This window comes from Hyla sarda, chromosome 3 (assembly GCF_029499605.1).
Source record: "Hyla sarda isolate aHylSar1 chromosome 3, aHylSar1.hap1, whole genome shotgun sequence".
Classification (NCBI taxonomy): domain Eukaryota; kingdom Metazoa; phylum Chordata; class Amphibia; order Anura; family Hylidae; genus Hyla; species Hyla sarda.
Genome location: NC_079191.1, coordinates 46,900,626 through 46,919,417, shown reverse-complemented (window position 1 = coordinate 46,919,417; position 18,792 = coordinate 46,900,626). Strand labels below are relative to the sequence as shown.

The following is an 18,792-nucleotide window of genomic DNA, read 5'->3' as shown; positions in this document are numbered from 1 at the left end:
CTCCAGCAACCAAAAACCGAGCCACACCAAAACAGCTCATAAGTGGGTGACTGTTCCCACTACATGCAGTTTTCAGTTCATCTATTCAATGTTTTTTAGAGAAATATTGCAATGAGAAGAGAGTGATTTGACCTATAATTGAAGTGTTTTATGAATATTTAAAGTCCTCAGGCTTTTTGACAAATTTTCATTATGTTATGGCCATGTTTAATTTTTTTTCAAAATTGCTGTAATTTTTTTTTTTTTGCAGCTTTAAAATTTTAGCCATGGTTTGTAAATTGCACCATTTTTGCAGTGAACAAATCCTGGCAAAAAAAAAAAACTGCCAAAAATGCAAGGTGTAAACACAGCTTTAGGGGAGGTGTATAACAACTGTATATCCTGATCCCATAGAGATAGCAGCAACGGTACTGTAACACTCACGTTTCTGAAGACAGGAACTCCGGTGTATGTGGATCCGCTGGACCTGTGTGGCAGATGACTCGGACCGTACTAGGGAGCGGAGTCTAAGGTGCCGCTGGTCTTCACCAGAGCCCGTCGCAAAGCGGGATGGGCTTGCAGCTGCAGGTGACACCCAGGTCGCTACCCCTGGCACGGCTCGACCACAAAGGCCACTGAGGAGATGCAAGGCACAGGAGGGATGAGGCAACTCGTAGTCTGGATAGCAGTAGGTCAGGGCAGGCGGCACAGTAGCGTAGTCAGGATGTAGCAGGAGTTCGGTAGGCAGGCGGCTGAGGAGCAAGGTCAAGTCACAAGAGCAGAAGATCTGGTACACGGTAAGGCAATACAATGGAACGCTTTCTCTAGGGCACAAGGCAACAAAGATCCGGCAGAGAACTGAGGAGGGTGGAGGAATTTATCAAAAAGACACAGGTGGTTACACTAATGAGCATACTGGCCCTTTAAATCTTAAAGCTCCGGTGCGGGCACGCCCTAAGGTACGGGGACACGCCTGCCAGAGCAGAGAGGTGGAGGCAGCAGAAACGCCCGGAGAATGACGGACTGGGGCTCACATGCGGGCGTGTCCCGCGATGCGATTCCCAGCCCCGTCAGCAGCAGAAGGTAAGGGGACTATGCGCTCACGGCCAGCGTGTGAGGCCGGAGCGCATAGTGTAACAGGTACACAGATAGAGCTGGGAGGGAATGCATATAACTACTATATATACTGATCCCATAGAGATAGTAGCAATATACAGATAGAGCTGGGGAGGAGGTGTAGAACTTCTAAACACCCTAATCCCATAGAGATAGCAGCAGCAGATAGAGCTGGGAGGGGAGGTGTATAACTACTATATAACCTGATCCCATAGAGATATCAGTTGTATACAGACAGAGCTGGAGGAAAGGTGTATAAAAACTATATATCCTGATCCTTTAGCGATAGCAGCATCAATATACAGATTGAGTGGGGAGGGGTCTGTGAGCTGCTAGGAGTGATCTGTTAGGTGATGAGTCAGCTTAGCTAGTTTTAGGCCTGGTATCTTCCTCTGAAACAAATAAACACTTCCCTTGTTGTGGGTCATACTGGTGATCAGGTGATCACATGACCCAGTTACAGTGATGAAACATATGGATGCAGCAGTGCTGGAATAAAACAGATGGTGCAGTACAACTAGTAATGGTGAGTGCATGATATGGGCAAAACCAAAATTGTATTGCTAGAAATGCCCCTCAAATGCCTTTTATGATCTATCTAGCAAAGCTTATGTATAAAATAAATGTAAAAAAAAATTAAGACAAAACAAAGAAAGAAATAGAAATGAAAAAAAAACAAAAAAACAACAAATCATCCCTCATCCCTAAAAATCCAAAATTATTTATGCCCCATATAAAAATGACCATAACAAAAAAGGGAGGGCACAATTTCAAAACCTCTAGACTCTGTGACGGACCTTCAAAGCACATGTGAACTTAGCCTAAGAAGTACAACTTGTCAAGCAAAAAAACAACCTATCTGGCTTAAATAAAACAAAATAGCTGTTGCCAAAAATCGCAGTGGCACGAAGGGGTTCATAATATACCGTATTTTTCGCCCTATAGAACGCACCGGCATATAAAACGCACCCAATTTTAAAGGTGCAAAATCTCGAGAAAAAAAAATTCTGAACCCAACAGTGATCTTCAACCTGTGGACCTCCAGATGTTGCAAAACTACAACTCCCAGCATGCCCGGACAGCCGTTGGCTGTCCGGGCATGCTGGGAGTTGTAGTTTTGTAACATCTGGAGGTCCGCAGGTTGAATACCACTGGTATAGGAGGTAATACTCACGTGTCCCCGCCGCTCCGGACCCGTCACCGCTGCCCTGGATGTCGTTCCATCGCTGTCGCCGCGTCCCCGTGGTGTCCCCGACGCTCTGGACGCCTTCTTCCCGGGATCCACGCTCTCCGTCGCCGTCATCACGTCACTACTCACGCCGCGGCGTGCGCGACGACGTGATGACGTCGAAGGAGAGCGCCGGCCATGCAGGGGATCCCGGCACGGAGCAGACACCGAGGAGGCAGGTAAGGTCCCTCCCGGTGTCATGTAAGCTGTTCGGGACGCCGCAATTTCACTGCGGCGGTCCCCAACAGCCCGACTGAGCAGCCGGGTTAGTGTCACTTTCCCTTCAGACGCGGCGGTCAGCTTTGATCGCCGCATCTGAAGGGTTAATACAGGGCATCATCACGATCGGTGATGTCCTGTATTAGCCGCGGGTCCCGACCGTTGATGGCCGCAGGGACCGACCTGATAGGTGTGTATTCGCCGTATAAGACGCACCAACTTTCCCCCCCCAGTTTTGGGGAAGAAAAAGTGCATCTTATATGGCGAAAACTACGGTAATATATTTCCTCCATGATTACGGTGATGACCACCCAGGTACCACTATGCTCTGGATGCCTGAGCCAAGATCCACCGCTGAATATTACAGTATAATACCGCCATCTCATAGTGCTCCTTCCTATCTGTCTTTTACCTGTTCTGTTTTTGCTTTTATGCTCCATCGTCTTTTCCTGTTGAAACAAAGACATAATTATGGAAACGCTCAGGAATTTATACATCTTTTTTTTATAATTTTCCATAATTGATATTTGCAAGACAACCCAGTATTGTTGTGTTCCTATCGTGTTCATGCATGTACGGCTTTTGATTTGCTATGATAATTTTTAAGCCACAAACCAAATGAAAAGTTGCATCTGTAACCCAGGAGTTATTGTTCTAGCTGCAGACTATACCCAGATAACACATTTTCTATTATACTTCAAGTCAAGCATTGACTACAGATATGACCGACATTCACACTATCTATCTATATAAAACTTGACGTATGTATGTGCGTGCATATGAATGTTCCAGCATCACTTCTGAACGGCTAAATGTAGATGTAGAATGTTTTTGATAAAACTTGGTACACATTTTTCTTATATGCCAAATAGAAATATTGGATATCCCAAACCAACAATCTCCGCAGCCCAAGTTTAAAATAGCCAAACACTGCAGCATGTTTAAAACTACCGGATAATCTCCGCAGCCCGAGAATGACGTGTTTCAGGAGATGAACTGGAAGTTCCATGCAAGTCTAAGGGGCTTCCAGTACTTCTCAGTCTATGGAGATTGCCTGGTAGTTTTAAACCTCCGTCCACTGGACAAACGTCATGGTAAAGTATGATTTTACTGTCTGGCAGGCAGGTACAGAGAATAGTTAGTGCGGGGCAGGGAAAGGGAAAACGAGGCAGATGGGGGAGAGAAGAGTGAAGAGAGAAGACATCAGCGCTTGGGCAAGAAGAGAGCATAGCAGCACATCTGCAGTGAGGAGTGCAGGGAGGACAACCCTATTACTGTTGGGGCTTCAGAAGGCTGGAAAAGCCAAGTGGCACAAAGAATGCATGCCATCCAGCTTTCCCATTCTTTTTGAAAAACATTGTTTTTCCTCTTCCACAAGGTTTAGGGTAATGTTGAGTATTCGGCTAGTTTTTAATAATTTGCATGGTGACAAGAAATTTTTTTTTTGAGCTACAAAAGCCTTATACTAAATATTATACTAAGACTATCTCTTTCCTGTGGGATTCAATTAGTAGAAGAGGAAGAGCGACACGACTTATATTCAGAATCGCTGCCTAATTAGTCATTTCCAAAATATCCCTCTATTCTCCACATAAAGAAGAATGTGATAACTTAGCCTTGGTAACAGTTATCAGATACTAGTCCTTTGATCCTATCCAAAATTCTGAGAAATGACTATGAGGTATCTGCAACTCAAGATGTGAGATGAAGATTAACAATGGTCAAAAAAGTTGCTTCCCTTGTATTAGCAGTACCGGCACTGTTCTTATACATTTCGATAGATCTCTATCTAAACGGTGGTGAGCAAACCACAGCATCAGGAAACATACATGCAAACTTCTTGCGCCTACTTAGTGGTTTGACCTTTTAAATGTGCCGTCCTCATACGCTAAATGTCCGGGGTATGCCATAAATATCAGATCTAGGTCACCAAACAAAGAAAGGTTTAAAAAGGAACATGACTATATGTTTGAAGCCATGCCGCACATTCTATATTCCGAATAAATGCACTGACTCAATATATATTTCCAAGAAGAGTCATACAGCTACCGTTTATGGTATCTAAGTATTACACAGCATTGTTTAGAGGATTTCAGATGTGCAAGTTATAATTACCCAAATGACTTTGGAACATCAACATATGTGGCAACATTTAATGGCGAAAGTTTATATAATGCAAATATCCTGGGCCGGGACCTGCGTGTTACCACTCCCAACACACCTACCTCAATGGCTTACCAATAAAGCCATCGGGGCCCACACCACAACCAATGGGGAGCCAATGGTCATCTCTAACCAATGTTTGTAGCTGCCTAGAGTTGTCTAAACATGGCCATACCATGAGATGTCTATTGGCCCAGCACTCCATAACTATCTCTCCTGATTCCGCTATACGTATGTTCTCGTGGCTCTGCCAAGTGTGTATGTATTCTGAATTATAGAAAGGTAAAAAGCTGCTGCCAGACTTCTCTGGTGTCTTATCTCCTCCAGATAATGCTTGATCCTTCTCTATTCGCACATCTGCAGAATTTGGAAGCCCAGATACATATTAAATTGGTGGCCAGTCCTGCTAAAATCTACAACTCCCAACATGCTGGGAGTTGGAGCATTGCAACAACTGGAGGCACACTGGTTGGCAAGTACTGATAAAATGTGTATGCCCAACTTACCTTACAGTCTGTTGCCCCCTTTAACAATAAATTTGGTAGGAAGCCTGCGATGTACTCACTCTGGAACATAGTGAATGGACAACCAGTGCAGTGACTGGCACGGGGGGGGGGGGGGGGGCATTGGTGTATTGTCTGGACAGAAACATGAGCCTGGTTGCTGCATTCATGAAGGATTGGAGATATGAGTAATAATAATAATATTAATAAAGTTAATCATGAATGAGGGCGCATTGTAGAGATGTGTTTGAGGCGCAGGTTTCATGAGCGAGATTCAAAATAAGGAGTAAAGGAAAGATCTGAGTCAAACATAACCCCGAGTAATGGTAGTATGGCGCGGTGAAATGGAAATATCGGGTTTAGGTAAAGTAGTAGATGGTGGAAACACAAGAATTTCAGCTTTCAAAAGCTTCAGTTTCAAATAGAAAGAAGATACGATGTTGGAGATAGCAAACTGGGGTTTTGTAGTAGTGAAAAGGTGATGTAATGGGAAAAAGGTATATATATCTAGGTGTCAAAAGCATAGAGACAAGATCTGCTGCAGATGTCTGTCAAATACTGCAGAGAGATCAATAAGAATCAATAGAGAGTAGAGGCCTTTGGGTAGGCTGTCAGGACTATATTGGAAACTTAAAGGGGGTACTCCATTGGCCAGCGTTCGAAAGTAAATGTTCCGAACGCTGTTTTCGAGCCGCGGGGGTCGGACACGCCCCTTGTGATGTCATGGCCTCGTCCCCTCAATGCAAGTCTATGGGAGGGTGCGTGACTGTCATCACGCCCCCTCCCATAGACTTGCATTGAGGGTGTGTGGTCATGATGTCACAAGCGGCGTGTCCGACCCCCGCGGCTCCAAAACAGCGTTTGGAACATTCATTTCCGAACGTTTGCCAGTGGAGTACCCCTTTAAGTAATGGCAGAAGTTCTGTAGTGTATGGAGACCAGATTGTCCCCTGCTGGAAGTGCTGTGATGATGTCACTTGTCACTTGTATGATGAGGCATAAAGGGAGGGATGGAGTTATTCTCACTTCATCAAGTAATAGTATTACTTGTTGAAGTGAGAATAACCCCATCCCTCCCTTTATGCCTCACCTGGTTTTTTTTTGGGTTTGTTTAAAACAAGGAAAGTCGTAAATTTTCAAATCATGATTTGTACACTTAATAATTACTCCTACATAGGGTTCATTCCTAAACCTAATCTTCTATAGGAAAACTGTACGAAAAATCTACTAACAAGTTATTGCATTAACCCAGAAGATTGCATAGGAGTCTATGGATTAATTCCTTCCCTTCAATCATCAAGAAGGAATTTCCAACATTTCACAGCACATTATAATCCCCTTGAATCCAATGGTGGCCGATGGTGCCTGAGATGTATCTATAGAGGTGCAAATGTACCAGATGCATCTAGTACCTGGAGAGACCCTTCTGCCACAAAAAAAAAAAAAAAAACAATATTAAAGGGGGGACCCCTTTACAAATTTTGCAGCTTTTTTTTTTTTTTTAAACCTTTAAATAGTAGAATCAACATTACATCAGGCCAAGCTAAAAGCCAAAAAGGCACAGGGCCCAGAGCCCCATTGTTCTACTGATCATAAGTAATCCGAAGACCCCACCATTACTATCTTGAACCAGAGGGCCACATTAAAGCTCACAGGAACTTCAACCCATAGTCCCTAGTAGGACCAGTGGTTCAGATCATTTCAATAACTTGTTGCCAACATGATGTTTCCCTTTAGTTCTATCTATGTAAATAGTTTTAGCAGAAGGCAAGTGAATATACAAACCATGTGGTTCACATATTAGAAAACATATGCAAGATGTAATGGTCAGCAGTGTATAAGAACTTGTGTCTACTGCTTTCAAGATGAAAGAATGGGTTCCCGGAGCCATGTCTCCATCCTCATCACAATCCCCAGGAACACGACACATGGGGACCATTTGTTGAGGGGACACAGCTGGACCAAAACTGATAAAACTAAAGGCAGGCAAACAACTTACATAGACTTGAGACTCTCTGTCTCTATAAACAGACTTCAAGAGAAACAAACAAAATAACACCAACAATGTGACAGGATCACAATGGATCAATCCAATTACACAGCCCGTAAGAGCGAAGAAACACTTCTGTGTTTACTTGTTTACTCACAATGGACATTTATGTTGATCTGTCCATACACATTGGATGGAAGGCAGGGTGGACGACAAAAGCGTAAACATCTGTTATGAGCCCGTAAAAATATATTACTAAAAAAAAACATGTTATACACAAATCAATTAATCATTGGCCTCCAAGACCATACGCAGATGATTGTAAAGAAAGACCAGCCAAGAAATCTAATAGGACATCTACTTAGTGACAGGTAGCGTCAATGACAAGTAAAAATTGGCCATTATGGTGAAAGTATAATTTTTATACGCTTTGATTCTGTTGCAGAAATTCAAATTCTGGACTCTGCTGAAAGAAAAAAACATTATAATTTTTAAGCAAAATTCCATAGTGACTGCATTGCCATCAATGGGGATGGCACCGGGCCGTGTATGTGTTATAGCGCCAATTAATTACAACGGGGAATGTTGTATACGGAATGTGTGCATTGGCCCTTTAGTGTTTGTTAACATTGAGGAAATTAAAGAAAAACTGTCATTCCGTTCACCCACACAAAACCCAATACACCGTGTTATAGCGCGGGTGAACAGGAGACTGATGCGGGGTCTATGACTGATATACAAACCTTCAGACCAGTGCCCGGTCCCTCTGAAGATCCTCTTCTATCTTTGCTGAATTGCACGCTGGAGAGCGCTCAGTAGGCACAAACGCTCACATGACTATTCAAGTCCAAACGGCGAGCTCTTTTCCAGCACGCAATTCAGCGCAGATATAAGCCAATCTTCAGAGGGATCGGGCGCTGGATTGAAGGTATGTATATGATTCAGAGACCCTGCATCGGTCTCCTGTTCACTTGCACTATAACACGTTGTATTGGGTTTAGTGTGGGTGAACGGGATTACCGTTTTCCTTTAAGCAAGGAATCGGCGCTTAACATCCCTGGCAATTTGGACATGACGAAAATTCTGCTTGGACTTATTCCAAGCGGATTTCTGCTTGCTGGAGATTCCCATTGTTTTTAATGGAATCCAACTGCCTTGTGGACATGGCAGAATTTTTGTGGCAGAAATTCAAATTCCAGACTATGCAAAAAGAATAAACATGTTTATTCATTCTGTGGAATTCTGCGGAGACTGCATTGGGGATGGCGCCGAACCATGTGGCCATAGCCCCAATTTATTATGACAGAGCCAGCTGAACACAAAATGTCCGTCCAGAGAAATTCCGTTGTGTTTGAAATTCTTAGTGTTTGTTATGGGTCAGGAAATTCAGCAAGGAATCTCCTTGATACATTTCCTTAGTGGATCCGCGATGTCCGGAATGGGCGCTCAAAGGGGTACTCCGGTGGAAAACTTTTTTTTTTAAATCAACTGGTACCAGAAAGTTAAACAGATTTGTAAATTACTTTGATCAAAAAATGTATATCCTTCCAGTACTTATTAGTGGCTGTATACTACAAAGAAAATTCTTTTCTTTTGGGATTTCTTTTCTGTCTGACCACAGTGCTCTTTTCTGACACCTCTGCCCATTTTAGAAACTGTCCAGAGCAGCATATGTTTGCTATGGGGATTTTCTCCTGCTCTGGACAATTCCTGACATGGACAGAGGTGTCAGCAGAGAGCACTGTGGTTGTGACAGAAAATAAATCCAAAAAGAAAAGAATTTCCTCTGTATTATACAGCTGCTAATAAGTGCTGGAAAGATTAAGATTTTTTTTTTATAGAAGTAATTTACAAATCTGTTTAAATTTCTGTCATCAGTTGATTAAAAAAAAAGTTTTCCACTGGAGCACCCCTTTAATGTCCCCGGTAATCTGCACATGACGGAAATTCCCCTTGGACTTATTCCTAACGGAATTATGCTCTCCTCAAACTCCTATGGGTTTTAATGGGATTCTGCTGCTTTGTAAACATGGTGGAATCTCTGTGGCAGAAAATTCTGCTGCAGAAATTAAAAATTCGGACATGTTCATTCTTTTGTCAAGACTCCAGTGTGGACTGCATTGCCATCAATGGGCACGGTGCCAGCCTGTATGGCCATAGTGCCAATTTACTTGGATTCCATTGTGTGCATAGGCCCATAGTCTCTGTTCACATTGAGGAAATTCCTCTTTGAAATAGATCTGCGGCATCCAGAATTGGCGCTTAATGTCCCCAGAAATCTGCCGAGGACAAAGGCACTGCCCCTTTTCCAGATTGCCGGATTCCTTATGAAGTTTAAGGATGTTCAGCTTTCCTCCAAAATACAATTCCTCATCGAAAGTTACAGAAATATAAAACAAGCAAAAGGCGCCTCCTGTGTGAATCCTTCCAGCAAAAGGAAAAGTGTGAAGGTGAGCCAAGCACTGACTTACCTGGATAGGTTGTGCAATTACCGCCACAACACGTACAAGGGTAGACAAAAAGACTGCAGCACCTTCCTCCACCACACTCCTGGCTTTGGAAAATTAAGACCACTCCGAACTCCACTGCACAAAGAGGATCCAATGTGCGCTGCCTCACCACCGAAAAAGGATGCAATACTGTGCAAGTAGGTTTATTCTTATAAAAGCTTAAAACATGTACAACGCGTTTCAAAGCCGAGCCGGCTTCTTTTTCAAGTACAATCAAGTACTTGAAAAAGAAGCTGGCTTGGCTTTGAAAAGCGTTGTACATGTTTTAAAGTCGTACTACTGTGCTGACAACTTATCCCCTATATAAAGGATAGGGGATAAGTTGCCTGATCGCGCGGGGTCCCGCCGCTGGGGACCCCGCGATCTCGCACACAGCACCACTCTCTCATCAGGCCTCGGAGCGAACATCCGCAATGGGTCTGATGATGGGGCCGGTGATCGTGACGTCACAGCTCCACCCCCGTGATGTCACGCACCGCCCCCTCAATGCAAGTCTATGGCAGGGGTGAGCCAGCTGTCTTGCCCCCTGCCATAGACTTACATTGAGGGGGTGGAGAATGACGTCACATGGGGGCGGAGCCATGACGTCACGATACTCCAGCCCTGTGATCGGCAGTCATCAGACCCGGAGCGATGTTCGCTCTGGTTCTTGATGAGAGCGGGGTGCTGCGTGCGAGATCGCAGGGGTCCCCAGCGGCGGGACTCCACGCGATCAGGCAACTTATCCCCTATCCTTTAGATAGGGGATAAGTTGTCAGTACGGTAGTACCCCTTTAAGCATTTTAAAGAAAGAAACCTACTTGCACAGTATTGCATCCTCTTTCCGTGGTGAGGCAGCGCACATTGGATCCTCTTTGTTCGGGTGGAGTTTTGAGCGGTATTCATCTAAATTTATGGAACTTTCGTTATATGATCTAAATAGCAGAATTTCATTTGAATCAAAGGAAGGCTTCTGCAATCAGATTCTGCGCGGAATCTCTGTAGTATAATGGAGGACTTGGTCTTGATCATTACACTCATGGCACACAACTAGTGATGAATGGCATAGGCCATATTCGAATTTGCGATATTTCGCAAATATATGGACAAATATTCGGCATATATTCGCGAAATTCACATATTCGTAATATTCGCGAGTTTTTTTGCGCATATGTGAAAATATTTGTGCATATTCGCGAATATTGAGTCCTCCATTCTTTAATGGTATAGGGAACTAATGGGCTAGTGCAGTGGTCTCCAGCCTGCGGACTTCCAGATGTTGCCAAACTACAACTCCCAGCATGCCCGGACAGCCGTTGGCTGTCCGGGCATGCTGGGTGTTGTAGTTTTGCAACATCTGGAGGTCCGCAGGTTGTAGACCACTGTCCTATACTTTACATTGCACGGATTCCTCAACATACGACGGTTTCAACAAACGATGCTTTATTCCAAGTGTCCATACAGTGGACGGCAAGTCAATAGCTGGAGGTGCGGGAAGCGAGAGCCAAAGCTCTCAGGTGCGGGGGGCGTACCACTAGACATCACTGTGAACAGAGAAAAAAAAAATATATATTCATAATTGCAAATATATAGTGCTATATTCGCAATATTCGCGAATTCGCGAATATGCGATATTCTCGATTAAAATTCAAATTTTGAATATTCGTGAGCAACACTGCACACAACTAGATTTATAACTTAAAATGAGTTTAAATGCTTAAAATAAGGAAAAAATCTACTAAGCCTTATAAAAAATAGTATTACCAATATTATTACTACTGTAAAAACCGTTGATGCTGATATCTGATCCGCCAGAATTGCTATTCACCCGCCATCTGGGCAGAGAGGCTGCAATAACAGATTTTAATTGTTCAGTAGTCGAGATTTTTTGGAGGTCTGAAGGCTAAAAAACCAAGCGATGGAAAAGGAAGGGATTGTGGTCTGGTTGTAGTTGAGCAGCAGGAAGGAGCAATAAAAGCTAATTGTAGGCTGAACTACAGGATGGACTGCACAGTAAGCTTCTTAGTGCTAAATGTCCTCTTCTTCTAGGATCTCCTCCCAAAAATAATTCATTCATAACCCCCTGAAAGAGCCAACGTAGTGTGGTGTCCCGGTACCGTATTGCATACCGTACCTAGTGTAGAGGTCCCCAAAGTCAGAGTAACTACGTTCAGGTAGGGTTCCTCAGGTGGGACCGCCCCTAGTCACCTCTCCTAAAGTCTATCTTTAATAATAATAAATGTATATATTTAATAATTATATATATTCTATAGTAATGCATAGTACTTACCTTGTTCGGCGTTGCAGGACCTCCGGTCATGTGACCATGCTAGTAACCTCTATGGTATGTTGCAGGGCCTTAGGAGGTCCTTGGGTCACGTGTTACCCACAAATCTCTGTAATGGTGATTGACATCCGTTTGGACCAATTAGCATTAGTCCAGCCCCTGCCCATATAAGGGAGCTGCCTCCAATTATCGCTCTCTTGGGTTGCTGCTCTCGTGGATGCCGGACTGACAGGACGGTGCTACGCAACTTTCAAAGCCTCAAAACCTGCCGGCCTCAGCGGAACCAAAACCGTGAGTTCACATCTAAATCCCCGCTAATGCTAGCGTGACTACTGGACCGCAACTAATCCCCTAAATCCAGTGGAACAACGCATAGTACTAAAAGATTCTAAATGCTAAAGTCCCAACCTTTGTCAATCTCCAAGGAAAGCAGTTGTTATGCTCAGAGACTGTTGTACTACAGATTTGTAAATTACGTCTATTAAAAAATCTTAATCCTTTCAGTATTTATGAGCTGCTGAAGTTGAGTCGTTCTTTTCTAAGTGCTCTCTGATGACACCTGTCTAGGGAACTGTCCAGAGTAGAAGCAAATCCCCAGAGCAAACCTCTTCTACTCTGTGCAGTTCCCAAGACAAGCAGAGATGTCAGCAGAGAGCACTGTTGCCAGACAGAAAAGAGCAACTCAACTTCAGCAGCTGATAATTATTGAAAGGATTAAGATTTTTTTTTAATAGAAGTAATTTACAAATCTGTTTAACTTTCTGGAGCCAGTTGATATAAAAAATAAAAAAAAGTTTTTTCCTGGAATACCCCTTTAAATCTGTAAACTTTATTAATATAAAGCATGTATTTCTTCCCTATTATTGTTTACTTTAGTTCATTCCTGTCGCAGTGATTTTAGCAACTGAGTTTTCGCTTTTCTCACCTCCTGAGAGCTTTAACACAGACACAGACATAGAGATGATACTCTCTGTAGACATAGGCCTGGCTGGGTTTAAATCTATAACCTTTAGACTGTGTTGCATATCCAATTTTGAAAAAGGAGACGTGGCTCCCCGAAACGCGTCTGGTACAAGACTGCCTTTGCACAAGAAGTCGGGACTATCTGGATTATTTATTCACTGCTTTCTCATCTTCTCCCCGCGCCGTCGGGGTACAGAGGGATCCAACACCAAAGACCTCCAGCGCTGCCATACGCTACAGACTAACATTACCCTTTACAGCGGACTACGCAATAACCATCTGTACCGGACATCTTCACCTCTCCTACACCCTCCCCGTGCTGCCGGGGCTGAGAGGCATCAATCCGGATCATCGACAAGCGCTGCTATGCGCATATAACTGTTTTCGCCAGAGTCGGTAAGAGGCACTTCGGGGGAGATTTATCAAAACCTGTCCAGAGGAAAAGTTGCTGAGTTGCCCATAGCAACCAATCAGATTGCTGCTTTCATTTTGCAGAGGCCTTTTCAAAAGTGAAAGAAGCGATCTGATTGGTTGCTATGGGCAACTCAGCATCTTTTCCTCTGAACAGGTTTTGATAAATCTCCCCCGAAGTGTCTGACTTTGATCTATTTACCCTCTTGTACTTTGTCCCCGTGCCATCGGGGTATAGAGGATAGATCTTTAGCGCTATTGCGCATATAAGTACTCTGAGTGGGCTCGTACCTGCGAGACTCCAGCGCTACGAAAAACCGCTTATTGGACTTATTGTATCCCGTGTATTGGATTATAAACCCCCACCATTGTCCCACCGTTTAAGTGCAATACCATTTTAACGTTATGTTTTAAATGTTTATAACTTTTAACACTTTATGTTAGCGAGTAGTCTGCGGCAAGGGCCCTGCCCCAGACCTCACAGTATTATTCAATAAATGTACCGTATTTTTCGCAGTATAAGACACACTTTTTGTTCCCCAAAACTGGGGGGGAAAAGTCGGTGCGTCTTATACGGCGAATACACACCTATCGCGGCGGTCCCTGCGGCCATCAACGGCCGGGACCCGCGGCTAATACAGGACATCACCGATCGCGGTGATGCCCTGTATTAACCCTGCAGACGCGGCGATCAAAGCTGACCGCCGCGTCTGAAGGGAAAGTGACACTAACCCGGCTGTTCAGTCGGGCTGTTCGGGACCGCCGCGATTTCACCACGGCGGTCCCGAGCAGCCCGACTGAATAGCCGGGTTAGTGCTTACAGGACACCGGGAGGGTCCTTACCTGCCTCCTCGGTGTCTTCTCCGTTCAGGGATCCCCTGTATGGCCGGCGCTCTCCTTCCTCGTCATCACGTCGTCGTGTACGTGCGTCGGCGTGCGTAACAACGTGATGGCGGCGATGGAGAGCGAGGATACCCGGCTGGCAGCAGAGACGTTCCGGAGCAACGGGGACACGGCGACAGCGATGGAGCGACATCCAGGGCAGCGGTGACGGGTCCGGAGCGGCGGGGACACGTGAGTATTACCTCCTATGCAGTGGTCTTCAATCTGCGGACCTCCAGATGTTGCAAAACTACAACTCCCAGCATGCCCGGACAGCCGTTGGCTGTCCGGGCATGCTGGGAGTTGTAGTTTTGCAACATCTGGAGGTCCGCATGTTGAAGACCACTATTGGGTTCAAAATCTTTATTTTTTTAGATTTTGCACCTATAAATTGGGTGCGTCTTATACGCCGGTGTGTCCTATAGGGCGAAAAATACGGTAAGTGTATTTTACATCTTTATTTTCAGACACTTCTTTTCTTAATTATTCCTTTTTATTCTGCCTTATTATAAATCTTCTTCCAAGCCTAGTAGGGCTGCTATTTTTTCCCCCCTTTTTTGAATCATTTCTTAATCTTAGTTCATGAACGCTAATACATGGCCGATGCATTTTCTGCTGTACTTTTTTGGTACAGGTTTCTTCTTGTTACTACATTTTGGATCGGGCCTAGTTCTTATGAACGTCAGTTGACCCTTGGCTACCCTAGGCCATATAGGTATCTTCACCACATCTCTGTCCTTCATCCTCAGTTGTGTACCTGCTGCAAAGAAATATAGTGCTTACTAGATAATGATTCAGTGAAAAAATGATTCATATTATCTACAGAGGTACTGCTTCCGAAATAGCGCCTCCTATGTTTCACAGATTGCGCCTTTAAAAATAGTGACTCCCAGATAGTGGCAACAGAAATAGTGCCTCAAAAATAGTGGCAACAGAAGTAGTGCCTATAAAATAGTGTTAACAGAAGTAGTGCCTCCGAAATAGTGCAAGCATAAGCAGTGCCTCGCTTATACTGTAGTGCCTCTGAAATAGTGCCAACAGACTTAGTGCCTCCCAGTTAGTGCCAACAGAAGTAGTGCCTCCAAAATAGTGCCAGCAGAAGTAGTGGCTACGACATCATGCCAACAGAAGTAGTGCTTAACAGATAGTGCCAACAGAAGTAGTGCCTCACAGATAGTGCCAACAGAAGTAGTGCCTTACAGATAGTGCCAACAGAAGTAGTGTTCACGAAACAGTGCCAACAGAAGTAGAGCCTCACAGATAGTGCCAACAGAAGTAGTGCTTAACAGATAGTGCCAACAGAAGTAGTGTTCACGAAACAGTGCCAACAGAAGTAGTGCCTCCAAAATAGTTCCAGCAGAAGTAGTGGCTACTACATCGTGAAAACAGAAGTAGTGCCTCACAGATAGTGCCAACAGAAGTAGTGTTCACGAAACAGTGCCAACAGAAGTAGAGCCTCACAGATAGTGCCAACAGAAGTAGTGCCTCACAGATAGTGCCAACAGAAGTAGAGCCTCACAGATAGTGCCAACAGAAGTAGTGCTTAACAGATAGTGCCAACAGAAGTAGTGTTCACGAAACAGTGCCAACAGAAGTAGTGCCTCCAAAATAGTTCCAGCAGAAGTAGTGGCTACTACATCGTGCCAACAGAAGTAGTGCCTCACAGATAGTGCCAACAGAAGTATTGTTCACGAAACAGTGCCAACAGAAGTAGAGCCTCACAGATAGTGCCAACAGAAGTAGTGCTTAACAGATAGTGCCAACAGAAGTAGTGCCAACAGAAGTAGAGCCAACAGAAGTAGTGCCTCACAGATAGTGCCAACAGAAGTAGTGCCTCACAGATAGTGCCAACAGAAGTAGTGCCTCACAGATAGTGCCAACAGAAGTAGTGTTCACGAAACAGTGCCAACAGAAGTAGTGTTCATAAAACAGTGCCAACAGAAGTAGTGCCAACAGAAGTAGTGCCTTGCAGAAAGCGCCCCCAGAAGAAGTATATTACAGTTCCCCCAGAAGTGGAGAGCGCCCCCTAGAAATAGTGGGTTGCAATGCCTCCAAAATAGTTCCAGCAGAAATTGTGCCTAGAAAATAGTGTCAACTATTCATAGATCATCCTACGAAATAGTGCAATACTGCAAATTTGCTTGCAGATAGTGCCTCCGAAATAGGGCCAACAGAAGTATTGACTCCCAGAAAGTGCCAACAGAAGTAATGTCCAAGAAATAGTGCCAGCAGAAATAGTGTATTGCAGATACCCCAGAGTGGTTTGCAATGCCTCCAAAAATAATGCCTTATAGATAGTGCCCATAGAACCAGTGCCTCACAGATAGAACCCATATAAAACATACCTCATAGACAATGCTCACAAAATAACTACTTTCTGAAAATGCTCCCAGAAGAAGCATATCACAGTTCCCCCAAAAGTGGTTCTTTATAGAAAGAGTGGATTGTAATGCCTCAAAAAAATAGTACATCAAAGATAGTATCCCTATAAATACTGTAGTTTCCTCCAGAATGTGCTCCCAAAAATAACTTCTTACAAATAGTGGCCCCAAAAATAGTGAGTTACAGCTACTCAAGAAGTAGCACCCCCAGAGATGCCTCAGAGATAGTGCCCATATGAATAGTACCTTATAGACAATTCTCCCCAAATAAAGTGCCTTACAGATACTACCCTCTGAAATTATACCTAACAGATAGTGCCAATAATTGTTGCCCCTCACAGAAAGTGATCCTATAAATAGTGACTCACAGGTTCTTCAAAAGTAGTGCCTCATAGATACCGTATTTTCCGGTGTATAAGATGACTGGACGTATAAGACGATCCCCAACTTTTACAGTTAAAATATAGAGTTTGGGATATACTTGCCGTATAAGACTACCCCTCTACCGAGATACGGTACCTTACCATTGTCCCACCACACTAGGTTGTCAGCTAGTTCCCACCACACTCGGTTGGCAGTATAGTTCCCCCCACATTAGGTTGTAGTTCCCCCACATTAGGTTGGCAGTATAGTTCCCCCACATTAGGTTGTAGTTTCCCCACATTAGGTTGTAGTTTCCCCACATTAGGTTGGCAGTATAGTTCCCCCCACATTAGGTAGACAGTGGACCCCACAGACATACAGCCTTCAGCCATATACAGTGTATGGCCGGAGGCTGTATGTCTGTGTACTGCCCCGCTTCAGTGCTCCGACCACCGCTCCGACCACCGCTCCTCCGAGCACCGAAGATAACGTGCTGGTAACTTACCATGCCTGCACGTCCTCGCTGCTCCGCTCTGCTGTTGCTATGGGCGCATGCACGAGACGTCAGTGACGTCCCTACGTGCGCTACCTCCCGGCGTTTCCTGCATTTTTTAAAGTTAACGCGGGGCCACAGAAAGGTAACCGGGACATCCTTGATGATAATTCATACCCCGGGCGTCCCGGCCAACTGCAGCGGCGTATAAAAAATACGGTAATTCCCCCCAAAATAGTCATTTTTAGTGCCCCCAAAAATAGTGCCTCATAGACAGTACCTCCAAAAATAGTGCCTTACACTATGGCCTTCAACAATAGTGCCTCACAGATAATGTCTACAGAATCCGCACAAGCCAGAAACCACCCAAATGAATGCGGGCGCGGAATTGGTGCGGATGTGCAGTAATTCTGCTGCGTGAATATAGCTAAGAGGGCAGCCTGTGACTTTGGGCTCACTTACGTGGATAAGGAAGGGCGCACCGTGCGACTGTAAATCTTTTAACAATTTCCTGGCTAGTCTTTAAGAAAAGGCCATCTAGTTCGCGCTCCTCTCCAACATACGAAAATATTTTTGTAGTCTTAGTTCCCCTGTAACTACGCCTTATTATAGAAATGCAGAACATGTGTGGATTATTGTTACAAGAAGCTTAGGCTCCATTTCCGGAGTTCCATGCAATTAAACACCTGGCTTCATTAATAATGTGCATAATTAGTTGGGGATAAGCTACTGCCGGTTTATTGTAAGTATATGTCTTTAAAGTGCCGCTTCTGCTTCTGTGCGATCTGCTTTGAGTTTTCATTTTGGTCAAGTAAAAAAGTTGTAAACTCAAAAATTAGAACATTTCATCTGCCTTTTCCGCTTGTAAATATGTCACTTCTGGCTATTTTTAGTTTTTTGTTTTGCTGAGAACGAGTGTGGAAGCCTTAAAGGGGTACTCCGCCCCTAGACATCTTATCCCCTATCCAAAGACTAGGGGATAAGATGTCTGATCTCCCTGCTGCACCTGTTGTTCGTTTAGAGCGTCGGGTGCAGCGTCGGAGGCTCGTGACATCACGGTCGCACCCCCCTTGTGACATTACGGCCATGCCCCCTCAATGCAAGTCTATGGGAGGGGGCGTGACGGACGTTACGCCCCTTCCCATACACTTGCATTGAGAGGGCATGTCGGTGACGTCATGAGCGGGGCGTGACCGTGATGTCACAAGCCTCTGCCCCACATCGCCAGTCATCTGGCACGGAGTGAAGTTCGCTCTGTGCACCGGATGTCTGGGGTCCTGCAGCTGAGATTGCGGGGGTCCCCAGTTTGTCCTAGCACTTTGGCT

At 44.6% G+C, this 18,792-nt stretch overlaps 1 long non-coding RNA gene across 1 annotated transcript; it reads right to left on the bottom strand.

Moving 5' to 3' along the window:
- Window positions 1-671: 671 nt before the first annotated feature.
- LOC130361313 (uncharacterized) lies at window positions 672-13,345 on the bottom strand. The gene is made up of 3 exons (XR_008890960.1): window positions 12,900-13,345; window positions 2,955-2,991; window positions 672-731 (listed from the first exon to the last, which is right to left on the bottom strand). It is a non-coding gene; the product is annotated as an uncharacterized LOC130361313 (long non-coding RNA).
- Between the last annotated feature and the right edge of the window lie 5,447 nt (window positions 13,346-18,792).